Below are 21,048 nucleotides of genomic sequence, written 5' to 3' on the forward strand. Positions count from 1 at the left end.
TTGTATACAGCTTTTCAATATGCTGGTTTGTCTTCTTGTCTACATAGGCAGTGCTATAGCCATTGCAAGTTCAGAATTACTGCAAAAGAAGTAATTGATCCTCTATTTCAATATCCCTACTGTTTCATGAGCTCTCTTACAATTCAGAGGAATCTGTTTCTCACTGATGTTGAAAATCATAGTAAGGTCACAGCAGGGAGGCTGTGATACAGATACAGATCAGATAAAATCTCTGCCAACCCAACAGGAAGCTCCAGGGCAAAACTGTCCATTACCGTTAGAGAAGTCCCACATTGGGCAAAAATGGTCAGGCTATTTTGCCACCCATCACCTTGCTAAATCGATGACCGGGGCAATGCTGAGAAGAGTAGGATAGAATCTCAGCTCAGTGAAAATGAAACCTGAAGGCGCTACCAGCTGGAACCACACCTTGTGTAGCTGGGCAGCAAATCTTTCTTTGAAGGGGGACCTAAGTGGAGCATCTCCATAACTCCTGCTCCCCTCCAAGTATGACTGATTAAAGCTACTGTTCCAGGTATAATCTTACCATTTGAGGAATTCAAAACGGCATTTGGCATCTTGATACAGCTATTGATCTGATATTTTTTTCTTTATCCTAATAAACGGAAAACACTATTCTTTAGTTATTTGGCTAAAAAGACAGTACACCTTTGCTAAAATACATCAGGATTATGTCATTCTTTGGCTTTGTATCACAATATAGCCTGCTGATTCCTTGAGTATCTCATCAACCCATACAGCACTGCAGAGGTTGACTTCAATGATGACTTCATGGTGTTAGTATCTTAGCAGGAAATAGCTGGTATCCTAGATATTTCAGGGTGACATGTGCACATAATAAGGTTAGAGATAAACTTCATTATAGATACATGTCACCTCAGTGAAGTTTCTGTGGGTCCAGTAACCTGGGACATGTTGAGATATCGCTTGCAAAGTCTAGAACATCACTTTGCCCCCATGCTAAGAAATATACCCAGTGATTGGTATGCATCTTTGAGTTCCAGTAGCAAAATGCACCACATTTTGGTATGCTGCTCTGATGTATTTGCCAGATGAACTGAAATGCTTCTAGTTTGGGGATGGGAAACTAGGATGTGAAAATATATTCCAGTAGGTAAATGAGCAAGCAGCACTGCTCATTGACCCTTATGGATGGACAGGCCCAGGAGTGCTTGAAATGTCTGGGGAAGATGGAAATGTTGTATTGTACCTTTGACATGCTCCAGTAGTGGCTTCCCAGTGGAGACCTTCATGATTTTGGAGAAAAATTTTACCATCTTCTAAATTTAACTTCCCACCATTTAACAAAATAGCTTTTCTCTCCTACAAGAAACTAAGACAGAATTAATACCTAATTATGAAATACCAATGACCATGCAGCTCAAGCTGCCAATCATAAAATGTTTATTATTTGATCCATTGATTCTTCACATTTGTTGTGTCTACTAAACTTTCAAAATCATGTGAAAGTGCTGGATCCAAACCAAAAAGGTATTAAAAATACAGACTTACACATATTTTCTATGGGCTACTCCTGGTTCAATGTCATCTCTCTTTTAACATGTAATTATAGCCTTATGGGGAGTTACCTGTGACCAGTTATCTAAGGAGGAAAACAATCACAGGTAGTTTAGACATAGATCTGCATGATAAATTGGCATCCAGTGGAAATTGACTGCTAATCTATTCTAAGCCTAATTAGATACTGAAAGATAGTGGGAAAGGAAAATACTAGTACTTTATAAATGGTGAGATAATGATTTGGATAAATGGTCAAGGACTTGGAAGAAGCTAGAGTTCATAGCAAAGATAACTGTGGAAGACATATGGATGGATCTTTTGAAATAGGCGCAGAATTTGATAATATTTGTTTTCCAAATAAATTTTTATTGAGTACCCTTCCTATGAAGAAGGTGATTAAGCAGAGGTCAGCCAGGTAATCGCTTCTTTCCTCAGCAATCCAGAGGCTGCTCAATAAGCTTGTGAACAAGTAAAGTATTCATGGGTTCGATAATATGGGCTTCCCTTCATTAGGTTGATTTCCCTTTTGCTACTGTTCAACTTGTAAGCAATGGCAGTCAAACTTTGGCCCACAAAAGTTATGACTTAATAAAGCAGCCACACAGCAATAGTTTGATTGTGATGAACTCCCGCTTATCAGGTGGGAAATATTAATTTAGCCTAACTTGAAACACACCTGAGTTGGTGTTTGCTTCTTCTAGCTCATCATTCTTTTTTTGCCTGAAATGCCATCTGAAACTTACTGAATGCTTTATTATGTTATCCCATGCAAAGTGAACTCACTTTTCAAAGAAATAATGAAGCAATGATATCTATAGGAATCACTAATCTTACCATATCCTCATCACTCAAAGAGACAGACTTGCAGGATGATAGAATAGCAAGGGAAACTCACTTAAGATCTAGCTTGGAGGTAATGCCTTATAATGTTGAGATGCTGTGATACAGCTGTGTAGTATACTGTCTAGTACGTGTACATAAATCTAGGAACCAAAAGACATAATTAGAGGTCATTCTGTTTATCATTACCCTTAATTCCTACTAGTGACATTTTAGCTTTTAGAATCTATGACTCTGAGTCCTATGAGTGCAGGCATCTTAATGCTCAGAGTAAGAATGCTTCCACCAGAGAACCCAACACTGTTCTAGGATAGAACAGATTCTATTAAATTGGAAAGCTTGGTATTCTACTTGGTTATGTTAGGCTTCTCTTGTCAGTGGGTAAACAGGGAGCCCAGGAAGTTAAGAGGTGGATTGGCGTATCTTATTAAGAGAAAATGAGGTTTCTGATAAGCAAAGAGACATGGAGTCATATAGAAATGATCTAGATGATCCTTATTGGTGTTACCTTATACTACTCCATTCAGTATAAAAAGTTAAGAATGCAGCAAGTATGTATAGGAAGTGCCAGTATAGGCTTAGTTAGATTCTTCAAAAATTAAATTGTGGTTCTTCAACCAGTTAATAAAATCTAAATGACTGTATTATCTAAAAATTAGCAACTGCATTAAGTTACCTGTCTATTTCTTCTCTACTGGTGGATGTAACTAAATGGTACATATGGCTTTGCACATAAATAGGCCAAGTGGGCACTGCCTGTTTGTGGAATACACTTGTTCAGGGCAGATTGCTCCGTTGGAAAGTCTTGGCCATTCTTAGGTCTTGGAAGCAATAATAAGGTCATTTCTCACCTGCCTATATGACACGGTGGGCTCCAGAGAGAGAGAGAGGCAGCCTTTGACATCAGAGACATTCTCTCACCCTTTCTTTTATATGACTTGTCAAAAGACTAAGCCAAAGTGAAAGACAGACCAGCCAGCAACAAGGTAAAAAAATGAGCTTGGGGGTTATGAGTTTCAATCAACTCTGATGCTGTCTGGGAGACATTTTCATTATGTGATAGTTGAATGAGGAAAAGTGGACACCTTTTCCTTTTGAAAAAATAAATGGCTTGGAATAGTTCTTTTTCTGTTCCCTAGCTAAGGATCCAAGCATCTTTCAAAGTATTGGGCACTACCTTTGAAGCCCTTGAGGATTAGTACTCCAGGGAAATAGATCAGAGAGAAATTCATTTCTTAGGCAGACAGTTTCTGTCCTGTGATGTTTCCAGCAGAGAAGAGTCTCAGAGTTCTATTCATAACATTCTGTGTTGGGTAAAGCAAGAACTCAGTTGTAAATCAATCTGTGCCTTCTACTGGATGCCAAGAAGAAATAAAATCCTTCCAAAAAGCCAGTTCATATAAATATCCTTCCACTTATTTATGCATCCATCCAGATAGCCATTCAGTGAGCCATATATCCAGCCAGCCAGCCACCACAATGCATTTCATTTATTTACTGACTAATTAAAATGCATACAGCATTATATGAACTTTCATGGAAAATATGAGAAGATGAAGCACAAATCAAATTAAAATATGAGTTGTAAAAAAAAAAAGATCCATCTACTCCAACATTATCTTTGTGAAGGTGAAAAATGAAGTTTCCAAGTAATAGAAACAAAACTTTTTTACATAATTATATGAATTTTCCATGTAATTTTGTGGCAGCCCTGACCAAGCCTTAAAGCAAGTTGGTATGAAAACCAGGGTTAAGATCCAGACCACCTAAGTCTTGGAGAAGGTGTCTGCTCTCTCTGAAATTATAATCCAAATGTGGAGGAGGAACCAACATATGTGAGACAATTCAAAACAATGAAGTGATACAGTATAGATATAATCAGTGTCATACACCATCACTTGTTCTGAATTAACCTCATGATGTCGGTATATATGTAAATCATAACTAAATTAAACTTACATGTAATTTATGTAACCTACATATATATGTGAAATAAATGAGAAATGGGTGTGCTATGATTTTAGAAAAATCAAGAAAGCTCCTGAGGAGGTATGAGTATGGGTATATGTAGTTTGAGCCAGTGGTGTGCAGGATTTAAATAACTGGGAGATGTAGGGAGGGATGTTAGGTGGAGTGCTATGGATAGAATGATTGTGGTGTTGTGTTGATGGAGCTATTATCAGGGTGGATGATTTGACCTTTCTTGCTGCATCAAAAGATAAGAACTGACTGTATCAATTTACATTCCCACCAACAGTGCAAGAGGGTTCCCTTTTCTCCACACCCCCTCCAGCATTTATTGTTTGTAGATTTTTTGATGATGGCCATTCTGACCAGTGTGAGATGATATCTCATTGTAGTTTTGATTTGCATTTCTCTAACGATTAATGATGTTGAACATTCTTTCATGTGTTTGTTGGCAGTCTGTATATCTTCTTTGGAGAAATGTCTATTTAGGTCTTCTGCCCATTTTTGGATTGGGTTGTTTGTTTTTTTCATATTGAGCTGCATGAGTTGCTTGTATGTTTTGGAGATTAATCCTTTGTCAGTTGCTTAATTTCCAAATATGTTCTCCCATTCTGAAGGGTGTCTTTTAGTCTTGTTTATGGTTTCCTTTGCTGTGCAAAAGCTTTTAAGTTTCATTAGGTCCCATTTGTTTATTTTTGTTTCTATTTCCATTTCTTTAGGAGGTGGGTCAAAAAGGATCTTGCTGTGATTTATGTCATAGAGTGTTCTGCCTATGTTTTACTCTAAGAGTTTGATGGTGTCTGGCCTTACGTTTAGGTCTTTAATCCATTTTGAGTTTATATACCCTGAGAAAACCATAATTCAAAAAGAGTCATGCACCAAAATGTTCATTGCAGCTCTATTTACAATAGCCAAGATATGGAAGCAACCAAAGTGTCCATCAACAGATGAATGGATAAAGAAGATGTGGCACATATATACAATGGAATATTACTCAGCGATAAAAAGGAATGAAACTGAGTTATTTGTAGTGAGGTGGATGGACCTAGAGACTGTCATACGGAGTGAAATAAGTCAAAAAGAGAAAAACAAATACCGTATGCTAACACATATATATGGTATCTAAAAAAAAAATAACAAAAAATAAACAAAATGAAAATGGTCAGAAGGACCTAGGGGCGCCACCAGGGATGCCCTAAGTAATGTATTTTAAAAAGAAAGGACTAGGGTTTCCCGGGTGGCACGGTGGTTGAGAGTCCGACTGCCAATGCAGGCAACCACGGGTTCGTGCCCCAGTCCGGGAAGATCCTACATGCCGCAGAGCGGCTGGGCCCGTGAGCCATGGCCGCTGAGCCTGCGCGTCCGGAGCCTGTGCTCCACAACGGGAGAGACCACAACAGTAAGAGGCCTAAAAACTGCAAAAAAAAAAAAAAAAAAAAAAAAAGAAAGGACTAAAATGTAGCTGTTTTAATTGACTGTACATGGAGTTGGTGGGAGCTTCTGTTCTCTATGCCTCACTGACATACATAGCAGGTATTGCAATGATAAGACAAGATGGGATGGTGGCTACAGTGAGATAATATCAAGGAATATGAAGATAAAGGAATGGAGATGAATAGTATTTTAGTAGGAAAAATAACAGGACTTGGTACATGACCAAAGGTTGGCAATGGCAGAGAAGGAAATCATACAAATTGGTAAGTTGACTTAAGGAAATAAAATGGGAAAAGAGAAAAATAAAAATAACCTTGAATGACTCTAATTTATGTTTAAGTAGAGGAGGATGAAACCATATCGATATTAATGAATATCTAGAGAGCCCACAGTGAATTGTAAAGTATGTGTTGGCACAGAATTAAAGGAAGAGATTGTTTTAGGTTGATGAGAATTCTCTACACTAATACATGTGGATAAAAGGTCAAGAAATGCAGTTTTTAAGACTGCTTAAAAAATTCAGTAATGAAGAGACTCTTGCTGCCCTTGGTACAAATAGTTCCTTTAGGGCTCTGGTCCTAAGAATTGCAGGAAACTTGAGAGTCAAATCTTTCTCTGCAAGTGTCTACCAATTTTCCATGGCTAGTCACCCTAATATAAGGGTTTATTGAAGATACTGGATGCCAGCACAGATGTTATAGTTTGCCTTAGGAGTAAGGGGATTGCATAGGAAGCAAAAAAATGCTGAAGTTCATTGATAGTGAGTAGATCTAAGAACGAGACTAAATATGAGAAGGAATCCAGAGACCATGGGCCCAGGAGGAGCGACAGGCTTGGAATATAATGGCAATTCAGAATAGAGCTTTTTTCAGAATCAAAAACCATCAGTGGAACTTGGAGAATCAGGCAGATGACTGAAACAATGTCTCATCATCATCCAGCAGTTCATCGATTTCAGTTCCAGTTTCCTAGCCAGGCTCCCATGGTTCCCATGGCAGTTCTGCTCCTGAGTCTGTGCTCCAGTAAGCCATGACTTCCTGTATTCACCTGTCTGTCTCTCCAATCTCAGGGGGCAGAGATTTGCCCTGTGTCCTTCCCTCTCTTAAAGATCCAAAAACAGTTGTCAATTTTTAAGTCTGTTCAGCTTTTCACTTGTTGTTAGGATGGAGTGTTGACTTCCAAGCTTTTTATATACAGTACCAGAACCAAGAAGTTACCTATTCAGACAAATATTTTCTGTTTCCCCCAATTTTGATTTAGTTGCCTCATCATATGCATTCCTACTGCACCCTAAACTTCCTCTAAGAAGTCCCACTCAGATCGTAATAAAAATTAGACTTACTTGCTTCTCTTCCACAGACATGAAGAATCTAGACTCATTCATCAATGTAGTCTCAGTATAGAGCACAATAAGCAGGGAAGTTCTCAATAAATAGTATTGAATAACTAAGCAACTAAAAGATAACAAACATTGTCTTGGGTTTAACAAAAGTCTAACCAATACCTTAATCCATATTTGGTATTTCACAGCAGGCCTGCCGTCATCCATCAGTGCCACAGCCAATGTAGATGTCCCTAACCAATGATGCCACTCTCAGTCTTAAGTAGGACATTATAATTCCTCTAAACATGCATCCACTTCCAACCACCAGCATTTTCCATGTGGGATAAAATTATTTTTCTCCCATGTCCTAGACTATACAGACTAATCTAAACTGGTGACTTAATGTTCTTAAGCCTCTCCTAGGTTCTTGGGTTTTTTGTGTGCTGTGTTGACACATGGATACTACATTTTTTGGAAGAATAAAAAAGCTGCTGCTGATGAAAGTGTGTAATTTTAGATTCTAAGAAAGGCCAAGATTTTTTCCAATAAGACTGGATGGTAAATCTTAGTATTTATGCTTGGTCTTGGTTGCTGAGACCCTTGACAAAAAAATGGAATAAAACAGGTCATTAAAAACATTCATTCATTACACACATTCATGCTGCAGAGATGTATTAGTTATTTACTGGGTGTTTAAAACTGTGCTGTGGTTACTATGGTGAATCAAGCATTATCCTCACCTTTGAAGAGCTTACAGTCCATCCAGCCAGAAAGTCATGTAAGAGACTAATTACAATAACATGTGATAAGGCCTGTAAATGAGTAATTCACAAAGTCCTATGGGACAGAATAGGAAGAATCACTTAATAGTGACAGGAACAAGAAGGAAAGCTCCACTGAAGAAGTGATAGAGAGTCACGGCTCCAAATGGGAGATCTTAGTGCTTTTCTGCAGTCCTATACCACGTCCCAGTCATCCAATCAGGCTCCTTCTCCCCTCAAAGACTAGTTTCCTCTGCCTCTTTTTCTCCCTACTTTCAAGTGATGGCTTTAATTCCTATTTTACTGAGAAAATGAAAGTATTTAGAAAAGAACTTCCAGAAGTTCCCAATATCATTTTATCTACCTACTGCTCCAGTGCTCTGTGATCCCCATCTGATCGCATTCCCTTCTACTATCCTCTACCATGCTCACTCCATGCTCAGCATACAGGCCTCCTCAGTATTCCTCCAACCAACAGGGCCTATATTCCTGCCTCAGAGCTTTTGCACTTGCTGTTTCCTCTGCCTCAAACTCTTTCCCCAGACATCTGAAGAACTTGTTCTCTCGCATCATTAATGTCAGAGCTGAAATGCTGCCTTATGTCTAAAAATCTACCCTGGCTGTCCTATATAAGTTGCATCTTCTATCCACAGTTTTATATTCTCCCAAACCTGCTTAATTTTTCTCTATACTTCTTACCCCTAATCACAGGCTACATTCTCTATCCTGTTTATTTTTTCAATACCCCCAATAAAAAATGAGCTCCGTGAGGACAGAAATATTAACAGCATTGTTCACTAATATCTTCCCATTGCTTGGAACAGAGACTTTCATATATTAGATACTCAATAACTGTTTTTGAATGAAAGAATGGATTGAATGAGTGGAAGCTAGCACATAAGTTATGCTCAACAAATAATACTTACTGAAAAACTTAATACAAGGTAAGGAAATAAATTAATACTTGATAATTTCATACAGTGGAGAGAGAATATCCAAAGATCATAGTACAACCTTTAAGAGTAGGTCTTATACCTTATAATTTTTGTAGCTCTGGTGTCTACCATAGTGTCTGGTAAACAGTAGATATGCACTGAATAAATGAATGAAAACTAAGTACTACTCATTAAATCCATTAAGTCCATTCAAGTCTGTCAAATCATGCTTGAATATTTAATGACAGGGGTCAATATTTTCAATAAATATTTTGTGAAAGAGGCATGTAGAACTTTCTATATAGTATGATTCTCATATGTAAAAGAATATATTTAGGATAACTCTTTTTAAAAAATGTAACAGTGGTTATATCTAGGTTATGACACAAAGATGAGTCATATTTTGTGTATTTCATAATGTCTATAATTCTTGTTCTTAAATCAAAGTAAAAATATTATAAAAATCACATTATGGTATAAAAATAGGAGTGGAAGAAATAGGAAAGAGAAGGCAACAATTAGTGATCTGGGGTTTCAGGTGACCTTTTCACATTAGTGCAGCTTTATGTACCATTTGAATGGTTGGTATTTATGTGTGGTACACAAAGGCTGAGCTGTCATCAGTTGTCAGAATGTCGCTTGAACACCTGTCAAGTGACAGGATATTATTTATTCATCTTCCTCAGCTATAAATTTGGAATCCCAATTCAATTTAAAACTATTTATTGAGCTCTTAATGTGTGCCGGGCACTCTGCCAGGCCCAGGAACCACAAAGGCAAACAACACACAGTTCGTGACCTCGTGGCTTTCCATTCAGACAGAAGAGAGACATGTTTCAAAACAAAAGCAAAGCAAACAGGCTGGCAAGCAAAACCCACCTAATTCAGTGTGATGATTATAATGAAATCTGCGTGAGGGCAGGGACAAAGTCTGTCTTACCCACTTTTCATTCTTTGTGCCAAACATAGTGCCCCAAATGCAGAAGGCCATCAACAGCTATTTGTGCAAATTTAATTTAATGAATGAAAAGTGAAACTCTCAAGGTGTGTGGTATTGTTAACCAGAATTCCTTCTTCAAATAAAATATTGGTTTCTATTCTTCCTTAGAGGTGGTTCCATGAATGTTAATAATTAGGTCTGATGTAAATAAGCTGTTCTTAGATTTGAAAATTTCACAAAATGCATGCCTTATTCAGCAAGGATGGGAGCGTTAACTGCAGGTGGAAAACTTCTTCAAAGATTTGCATATAGCCCAGACATGGCCTTCCTTTCCATCTTAGTAATGGAAATTAACTGGAAAGCTAAACATATAGACAGTATGTGAAGGGAAAAGAGAATGGATTTTGAGCCAGAACAACGTGGATTTTACCCATAGCTTTTTAATATCTAGCTTGGTGACGTAGAGTAAATTGATTAATCTCTCTGAGCTTGTTTCTTCATCCTTAAAAATGAATGGTTAGATACATCTCAGGATTATTGTGGAAGTTAAATAAAATTATGTGTGAAAATTTCCATGAAAATTAGAGATGATAAATATGGTGTATTAATTTTCTAGGGCTACCATAGCAACGTACCACACATTGGGTGAATTAAACAGCAGAAATTTATTTTCTCACAATTCTGGAAACTAAAAGCACGAAGTCAAGGTGTCAGTAGGGTTGGTTTCTTCTGAGGCCTCTCTCTGTGGCTTGGAGATGGTTGTCTTCTCCCTGTGTCTTCCCTCTGTGTTTACATCTGTGTCCTATTCTTCTCCAGATTGGATTAGGGCTGACTCTAATGATCTCCTTTTAACTTAATTACCTCCTTAAACATCCCACTTCCAAGTAGAGTGGCATTCTGAGAAACTGGGGAATTAGGACTTCAACATATGAAATTGGAGAGGGACACAATTCAGCCCACAACACATGAGTTTCCTTTCTTATCTCCTCCTCACTTTTTTGGGTAGAATTTTGATACTCTTATTCATTGAAAGCTACTGGTAAATGAAAGACACCTCCCACCACCATCACAGAAGGTAAGCAAAGCTATGGGCGTGGCTTAGCAGAATGAAGGTTTTTCTTTGGGATCAATGTTTATTCCCAGATGCAGCATGGGTTTAATGTAGATACATTGTGACATTTTAGACCTGATAGGAAATGGGAAGCTTTATAAGCTACTTAAAAATATTGTGTATGTTTATACACAAACTCTTAAATGGAAAGAAACGGGAGCTCATGGACTAGTTTCAACTCATTTGACTACTCTTAAAACTTGATTCCCACTAACATGCTGTATAAATGAGAAACATGGAATAAAATTAAGTATATAGATGCTCTATGTTGCAGGACTTGTTGATTGTCCTGGCCGAGCTCAGACAGGTACAATACTACCAGTGTCATTTTCTGTGCATAGTAAAATTGATATAAAGAGCAGCTCAATAGAAGAGATAGTCTGCAGTGAAGAGTTTATAACACTTGTCATAATGGATCTGTCAGAAAAAAAAAGTGTTTACAGTTCATTGCAGATTATAAAATATTTGCTAAATCAGCAGTAAAAGTCGAAGCTCAGATAATTTTGCTGCAAGGGTACAATACGACACAGCATAACATAAATACACCCAGTAGAAGAGTAGGAGAAAAAAAGCAGCAACAACTTAGTTCTGAGCAGGATTTGATTTATGTCATACATAAATATAAGGGGTATTACAAAGGTAGTGCATTAGGACATTAACACAAATCAAGATGTCCTGTGCCAAGCAGGGTTGCTTGCCCAACAATAAACAGTGGCAGTGCCAGGTAAGTTGCTGCAGTTTCTTTTTGAGCTCGTTTCAAGCTGGGAAGTTTCTAGTTGTGGAATAGCAATGTAATTACCAAGAGCGTGTTAGGATGTCTAACTGGAACTCGACTGTGTGGACCATTGCCTGACCATTGATGCAACTCTTCCTAGATAGAGAACTGCCGGTTCTGAATTTTGAAAAGGAAAACAAGAAAAAGGGCTATAATGGAAAGGTTAATGATCTTTTCGGAAGCAACTCTTCTTTGGTGGAAAGAAGTTGGTAAATATATTTAAGAGTTTGCTGTTTATAAGGTGACAGGAGAAGGCCCTGGCAACCATGTTAGTCCTCTGTGCCTGTCCCCCTCCCAACCCCTCGGTGACAGCTGTGTGAATCACGAGTGATCACCAAACACAAGTTGGACAAATATGACTCTTTCTGCCAGAATTTGGAATTGCTTTTGAATAAGGTAGTCTCTGTGTCATTAAATCTGTAATATGCTCGCTCCTGTGTGACACTGCATACCCTGCAGTCCACCACTGGGCTGGAACAAGGGTATATACCCTCTGCTCCCAATTGCTGCTTCCAGACAGTTCTTCTTCCCACCTTTACACAAATTCTCACTACCCAGCCTTGTCGTCCTCACCTACATACTCTTGGGTCACTTATTAATTTTTTGAATATTGTAGTTCTTGGTTCACTCCAACAATACCCCATCATAACTATTAGTGATTTTACTGTCCATCAGGTTGAAAGTTCCATTTTATTGGACTATCGAGTCTTAGCTTTCTCTGATTCAATAAATGTGTCCTCTACTACGTTAACCACGTATTGTCAAAGTCATATCCTAAGTCAAGATATGACTTGTAAATGCGGCCTCTCTGTAGTCTAAATTTTAGGCATCCTGCATTTAGACCATCACCTCTTATCTTTCTAAGTTGCTCCTTGGAGTGCCTAACAAATTTTCTACTTTGCCAGGACCTTCACTCTTTTGATTTTTATCTCTCTTTTTTTTTTTTTTTTTTGTGGTACGCGGGCCTCTCACTGTTGTGGCCTCTCCTGTTGCGGAGCACAGGCTCCAGATGCGCAGGCTCAGCGGCCATGGCTCATGGGCCCAGCCGCTCCACAGCACGTGGGATCCTCCCGGACCGGGGCACGAACTCGTGTCCCCTGCATCGGCAGGTGGACTCCCAACCACTGCGCCACCAGGGAAGCCCTTTATCTCACTTTTAATGGCCCTCATTTCCCCTACTTTCTGTGTCCTGTCCTCATTTTGATTCTTAAACAGTTTGGATTTCATGGTCCATCATTGCAGTAACTCCCTTGTACATGCTTTCAGTTGCCTTGCTCATTTCTCATTTTATATACTCACCTGACAAAACTCTAACCTTGATTATCACTAACTCCCTTCCCGCACAACTGAGCATGGCTGGAGAAAAGCACAACCATCCTGCTGTGTCCTACTGTAAAACCTTAGCCACTATTCTCAGGTGGACTCTTACTTCTGCCAAGCAATCCTAACTACACTTCTCTATCCATTCACTCTCCTACAGACCTAGTTCACCTCTTCTCTTCTTTCCTTAAACATCCAACACCTCCTCTTCTCTCCTCCATCTCGGACATCTGCCTTGTGTTCTATTTCACTGAGAAAATAGATACTGAGGAAAGAACTTCCACAAATTTCCACCCACTAACCTGCATCTTTGCCCATGTATTTCTTCCTTTCCTCTTATTAAAATGGAGGAGCTGTGTGCACTCCTCTCTGGGGTCAACATCTCCACTTGTGCCTTGGTCCCATTCTCTCTAACCCACTTAAGAACATCATTTCAGTAATTCTCCTCTCCTTCATTATTAATTTTCCTCATCTACCAGAGCATTCTCCCAAGCCTGCAATATCACTCATCTTAAACAACAGCAGCAACGACAAAAACCCGTTTGATGACTATCTCTCCACCTATTGGTGCAATTCTCCGATCCTGCTTGTCTTACAGCAGAGATTATCTGTACCTGCTGTGTCTCTAATTCCTTTTTTCCCCATTCTCTCTTGAACCATCTCAAATCAATCTTTCCACAGAACTGCCTTTGTAAGTGTCAGCATTGTCCTTCTTGTGACTAAACCAAACAGTCTTCATTCTAGTCAGCTGCTTATCAGAATTTGATGCGGTTGATTGCTACATCCTTAATTTTTAAATCTTTCTTCCACTGGCCTATAGAGCATGAGAGATACTTGATTTTCTCTTATTTTACTGGCCTCTTGATCTCAGTGTCCTTTGCTCTTTTATTGCCTTGACAACCAAAATTCTCAACTCTTAGACTTCTCTACCTATACTCACTCTCTTTGAATCTCACTGTTTTCATCTAGACTCAGGGCTTTAAATACCATTTATCTGTTATTAACCCTCAAATATATATGTCTATCCCAGCCTTCTCTTCTGAAGTTTAGATTCATGTATCAAATTTCCCACTCATCTTCTCCACTTGGATGTACCATATAAAACGCATTTCAAATTTAGTGTGTCCAAAACTAAATTCCTAATATTCTTCCTCCTATGCTTTCCAAAGCCACTGTTCCTGTAGGATGGCAACACCATCCTTCTGGGTGCTGAGGCCAAACCATTGTTGGAAGGAAATTGCCATTGGTTGATTAGTGCCATCTTTTCTTCTCAGGGACAACTGATGGTTCAAACATTGATCAAATCTTCCCCCACTATAGTAACTTATGAGATTTACAGGAGTATAACAGATCTAAGCTGAGTGAGATTCTGGCCAAGGTTATTATATACAGGACCAAGCACCTGTGCCTCATTGTTGAGGTTGTTTGTCAAGTCATGACTAACCAATATTTAAGAGAGACTGTTGCACCAGAAAATGAGCACAAAATATAAAAGCAGAAGGGACCACAGAGATGATGGTTTCCCTGAGCTGACATCAACCTGTCCCACTCAGCTTCTTCTCTTATGAACCTGTGCATGCAGAATGCATGCAGAATGCAAAGTGGTTTGGGGGTTTCAGAAATTGTGAGTCAGATCTCTGCTATGCCATTGTCATGAATTCTACATTGATTCTTATCCTGCATCCTTTCTTAAAGCTAAATAAACGTGATGCTTAGTGAAATATTGTATCTAATGAACTTGACCATCAGTCTGAAACCAAGACCAATGTTGCTGGTCAATTGTTGTGAGTGTTGCAGTTTGGAATCACATCCAACTCATTTTCTTCTCTCCATTGCACATATTCAGTCCATTAACAAGTTATGTTGGCTGTATTTTCAAAATATATTCAGAATCTGAAAAATCTTACTCACCTGAACTGCTCTAATCTGATCTTAGCCATAGTCAACTCTCTCCTAGATGATGTAACCTTCTAGAGAGCAGCCTTCTAACTGCTGTCTCTGTTCTTTCCCCATCCACCCACTTCTCCTCAAAACTGCAGCAAAGCGTTCCTTGCAAGACTTGAGTCAGACTATGTCACTTTTTTTTTTTTTTTTGCTTCAGCGAAGTGATTTATTCAAAGACTTCTTGTGAGGTGCAGTGGGTATAATTTTTTTTTTAACATCTTTATTGGGGTATAATTGCTCCACAATGGTGTGTTAGTTTCTGCTTTATAACAAAGTGAATCAGTTATACATATACACATGTTCCCATATCTCTTCCCTCTTGCTTTCACCTACATGATCTTATATAATTCTTACTTTAGCCCTGAAAGCTAGAGATTTTTTTTAATTCTAAATTTTATATTTATGTGGCTCAAAGAGTCTAACGAAAATGTCCACGATCTTATGGCTCATCTGAAGCTAGTAGTTAAATTTTCCTTATCCCCAAGTTATGTGATAAAGGCAAGAGCTAAATTGAAAGACTGAGAGATTTTATTTTATCCTTCACACATGCAAAGAGTCCAAGGACTTGCTAAATATGTCACTTTTAATAGGTGCTCATTGAAATGTTCTATAGAAGTAACCTTCTCCATTTCACTGACTTCGATATTTTTCGTCAAAAAATAGATTGAAAAGGGGGTATCTAATTTTATTTTTATAAATCCTCATCCTATTGACCTTTCTACTCCAGTCACACTGGCATCCTCGTTATTTCTGCAAATGACCAGCACTCCCACCTCGAGGACTTTGCACCTGCAATACTTTCTGCTAGAAGGTTCTTTCTCAGAATATTTGCATGACTTGTCCACTCATCTCCTCAAGATCCTTGCTCCAACATCGTCTTCTCAATGAAGCTTTCCTTGCCTAAGGATAATCTTGGAATCTAAAATTACAACCGTTCTCCTTCTCTATTCTTCATAAACCCAGACTTGGTAGATGCTCACTCAATAAATGCTAATTGAATAAAATAGATTGTGGGCTATTAAAAATATCTGATGTAATGGATACTCTTCACTTCTCACTGGTCCACTTTTCTGGGCCAGTACACTCATCCCCCAGCTGCTGTGAGTTCACTGTTAATGGCACACAGGCATTTCCGTCTCTGCCTACCAGTTGGTAACTCTTTGGTTATACCTTGGAAAGATAGCCCATCTCTAATGTCTGGTTACAGAGTGGTACAAAAGGCTGCCCTCTTGACTCAAAGAAGGACTAATTATGGTGCATTAATTGTCCAGACATTGAGGTCAGACTGAAGCTAGTCTTCAGCTGAAAACATAACCTGGATTAGTATTTTCCATATCTCCATCCTGGTTTCTTCACTACCCTTCTCCTCAGTTTCCTTTTTTTAATGAATCACTTGAATAAGAAGTTCTCATTTCAAGTTCTACTTCTAGGGAACCCAACCTAAAATCCCTGAAAAAAGGATGAGGATTTATTTAAAAAATTAGATATAAGATCACGTAGGTGAAAGTACATAATATAGTTCCTTACATGTGATCTATAGATCAGCATAGATTCCCGTCAGAGGACTAAGGGCATGGGTAAGACACTAAAGCAGATTCTCACAACTTTTGTCTAAATGTGTTTTTTTAAACTTGTTGCGGATTGAGTTCCTTGGGAAATAGACTCTAAGGCAGTGGTTAGCTGCTGACAATATTCCTGGGGGCTAGGGTGAAAAGTCAAAGGGGAAGCCAGGTAGCACATGACATAGGTTCCCACAAATCCTAACATGTTAGAAGAAAATGGAGACCTCTATTCTTTCATTCAATCGCTCACTCAAGAAATATCTATTGAACTCATTATGTCTATGGCACTGTGCTGGGTGCTAGAGATATAATGAGGAATAAGACTTGGTCCTTGACCTTGAAAAGTTAATGGTCAGTTGTGGCAGAAGGCTTGTATGTAAACAAATAAATACAAGCTGGTGAGTGCTATTTCAGAAGTAAGAAAAAAGTACTATGGGAGCACAAAGGACAGAACAACTCAGCGTGGGAATTTGGGGAACACCTCACCTTGGCTTCACCACTCATTTATGTCTAAGTAGCTGAGCTATTTCTACAGACAACTACAAAGAAACTGCTTGCATAATATATCACTTTCCATAGGTGTTCACTGAAACATTTTGAACCGTTGTTTAGAGCAAGAGTTTGTCTCCAGACAAATGTGTGCCCCAAACTCTCCATTTAGCTTATGGCATATAGCAAATCACATTCTTTCTCAAAAATTACAAAGATTTAGGTATGTGTGTCAAGGGATATGTATTCTTCAACTCAAGGAAATTTTAAATGGCTGAAGGTAGATATCCTTAGGGGAAAAAAATTATTTAAGGGAAGAAATTAAGGAACTGTCACTATTTGCTGTCAAACTGATTCAACATGGTGGTCAGACACAAGTACTCAGCAAATGTTGGTTGTTACTCATTAATAAAAATTACTGAGTCACTCAATAATCAAATGCATACTGAAGGCCTACAGGAATTACTGAAATTATGTATTTTTATGCTCTTTAAAAGCATAAGTTAGACTTCCATGTTGTGAGTCTTGAAAATGACTTGATCATTGTCTGAACAACATATAATTTAATCGCTGATGTCAATGTATATTTATGAACTTTTGGAGATGCCCTAGAATAAAAAAGAAAACATTCCAGCTGAAAGTTCAAAGAAACAGAAAAACTAGAGCCTGATTTGGAAATTGGCCATGGAAAGCAGTGTGGAGTACCATAAAACAGGGACTTCTGAATCCCAGGAAACTGTGGCTTTCTACTTAATCTCTCTGAGCCTCAATTTCTTTATCTACTAGAAAGGGAAAATAATATTATCCCCCAAAGTTATTGTAATGTTTAAATAAGCTAATAAATGTTAAGTGCTTGGCTCAGAGTAAGTACTCACAAATGTCAGTCTCTTTGCCTTTCTATCCCCTGAAAACACTTCCTAAGAAAATTACAATGAGAGGTTACAATGTTTAATAGGACCAGCTCCATCGGTGAGTGAAAATAGCACTTTCATTTCAGTGTTCAGAAAGGTTAATGTCAATACACATTAAAATACCGATTGCATCATTAATGACCCATACTGTCATTTACATAAATAGTTGAGAGTCAAAGTGCCTTGTGTACATAGAAAACTTTGAGAGTTTTTATAAAACAGCAGAAAGACCATGGGCATTGCTGCATGTCGACTTGAATTTTAATTCCAGCATCCCTGCAAACTAACTGTGTGACCCTGTAGCTGTGATTACTTAACCTCTCTGAGAATCCATCATTCAATAAAATTGGGGATCAAATATTCCGACTCCATGGGGCTTTGGTAAGGATTAAATAAGATAACGTGCATTAAGTTTTGGGTATAGTCACGATGTTTTAGTCAGTCAGTAAATGAGCATGGATGGAATCTTGTGGCACCTCCAAGAATTTCATATCTGTCCTCCCCTTTTGGTTCCCCTAATTAACCCCTAATATCTATAACTGTCTTGCTCTTTCTTACTTTATGTTATAAAAGTTTTGAAAATAATTTCTCTGTGACATCAACCTTCACAGTCAGCTGCAAGCCCATCCACTACATTTTATTCCAGTTTATCAAATAGCACCCAATACTGTGGTTAATAACATAGAAATGAAGTTTCAGGGCATAAACATTCATAAGATTGTGGATTGTTAGAGATATATTCTCTCTTCACCTCATTTTACAGATGAGGAGACTGTGATGATAAGGTTCCTCCTTTCCTGGGACGTAGAATATCTTCCAGGCACGTCACTGGCCATGAACAAGGTATAACTGATGTTAGCTGACGGTGTTCAGGATCACCTTCAGCCCGTAAGGTAACACTTAATTTTTCTTTGATTATCGATTACTTTAATGCTATAAGAGTTTCCTATAATCTCTGACTTCAAATAGGCCTGCACTTGAATCTATAAATTTAACTCTGTCACCTTGACCACATTCCTCCACTTTTCTGACCCTCATTGCAAACTGGGGACAATAATGGCTGTTATTAACTGGCATATAGTGTTCACTCCACACTATTAACAGCATAATTTCTCTCTCCTTTATTTCTAGCAGATGATAATTTCTTTGATGTCAGATGCTATGTTTATGTATCTTTGATGTCCCAGATAAATCTATAAATGTTGATAGATTTAAACCTTTTTTTTTAAAGTTGACAAAACTTTAGTAACCGATTGCCCCAATGATTACTGAATAATAACTATCATTTGTTGAGCACTTATGTCATGCCAAGCACTGTTCTTTGTGTTTCACATTTATTATTTCTTTTAATTTTATATCCATCACTGAAGTTGGTACTATTATTATGACCATTTTACAGATAAGGAAGATGAGTCACAGATGTTAATTTTTAATAATTTTCCAAAATTCACATATGCAATAAGTCGGAAAGTGAGGATTTGAACCCAAGCAAACTGAGTGCTCACTGAACTGAATGAATGTTTTATTTACTCACAAGACTATTTTTAGAAGTTCAGGAGTAGAATAATCTGGATACATTTTCTTCAATCTTGTTGGTTGTTTTTGTTGTTTCTAATACTTCCTCATTCTTGGATCTCTGTTTTGCAAACCATATTATTGGAAACTATGGTAGTATAAATAGATTACATTGTATGACCCCTGTGTGATGTTCAAAGGAAAAGCTTCTGCCTTGAACTAACTAGATCCCATGACATTTTACTCAAAGTCCTTCCTGCCCTTGTCAGCAGCAGAATCAGCAGCTGTAGCCAGGAGTGTCAGTAAAGAGGCTTGATTAAATATAAATACATCTATGAAGTCATATTTAAGGCAAACTTTTTATGTCACTGCAGCTGGGAATAGAAAATGATTTTGGATTTTGAGTGTGAGATTAATTTCTCAATAAACGAGCCAGAAAAATATAGTACATGGCACATATGGGTACCCTGAATCTAGCGACTGAGAAAAAATATTAAGGACAGTTTAAAAAACTTACCATGTGAAACATGCTGTAATATCTTTTGTTTATCTTCACTCATAAAAAATTTCCTGGTAGGAAGATTGTAAGTGAAACATGTATAATAACATCCACTAGTGGCACCACTTAAAATGAAATAGAAACTTTTTTTCTCACTCACCTAACTATGGAGGAAAATGAATAACATAAATAGAATACGTGTTAAACTCATCAGAACATACACTTGAAGTTTTCCAGAAGCATTAGGGTTTTAACGGTAATTTGAGAGGATTTCTGGTTCTGGCCAAAATGAAGTAGCCCATTCCTTCTGGATTCTCCTCTTTAAAGCTGAAAAAGTCTGGATACATCACAACAAGCAAGCACAGGAATGTAAAAAGGTGAAAATCAGGTGGGTTGCCTAGAGAATTAGGGAAATGAAAACGAGTTCCCTGTTTGCTCATTGGCTCCCATATATTCCAGAAAGGGCATTACAGAAGCTCTCAATCCTGAACATTCAACAGATTAAAAGAAGATATGAGAAACTCTGTTATCCCTAGTCAAATGACTGGGGAAGTCATGTTCTAAGACAGCAAAAAACCTTTCTTGCACTACCGATCCTACTTAAGCCAAACACTCACAGAAAAGCTATTACCTCCTTCCCCATGGTTTCAGGAGGGTTGATTGAGTTGTCTGAGTTCTACCCCCCCCACCAACCCACAGAAGCAGACAAGGTGCTAGGATTACCCCACCCTGTGAGGAGAGTGCCTAGCAACTTGCTAATCTTTCATCCCAGCTCAAAGCAAGCAGGAGGCACCCAGTTTCTCCAGCCAGCCAAGGTAGTGTATGTGGGTCTGAGCTGGGAGTTGCTCTTCCATCCCCCATTCAGCAGAAGTAGGCTGTGGATAGTGTCAGCAGGATTTGTTACTGAACTCACGTTAGGCTGCTCATCACTTGAAAGCCAATATTCAATAGATAAGTGTTTCTAGGGAAGGAAAGTTGCTTTATGTCAGAGGCCAGCAACCTGGGGAGAAGGTGGACTCATGTCCTAAAGAACCAACTCCCCACTGCCGATCAAGGGCAAGAGCTTTTAAAGGGGATTTTCAGGGGTGTATAGCTGAAGGGAGGGGGCTATATGCAAAACAGCACAGTCAGCTCCAAAAATCAACTTGAAATTGGTCATATAGCAGTCTGATCAGTGT

The sequence above is a fragment of the Delphinapterus leucas genome, chromosome 7 (assembly GCF_059928025.1).
Source record: "Delphinapterus leucas isolate spDelLeu-1000000601 "Yukka" chromosome 7, BTC_Dleu_Yukka2, whole genome shotgun sequence".
In the NCBI taxonomy this organism is placed as follows: domain Eukaryota; kingdom Metazoa; phylum Chordata; class Mammalia; order Artiodactyla; family Monodontidae; genus Delphinapterus; species Delphinapterus leucas.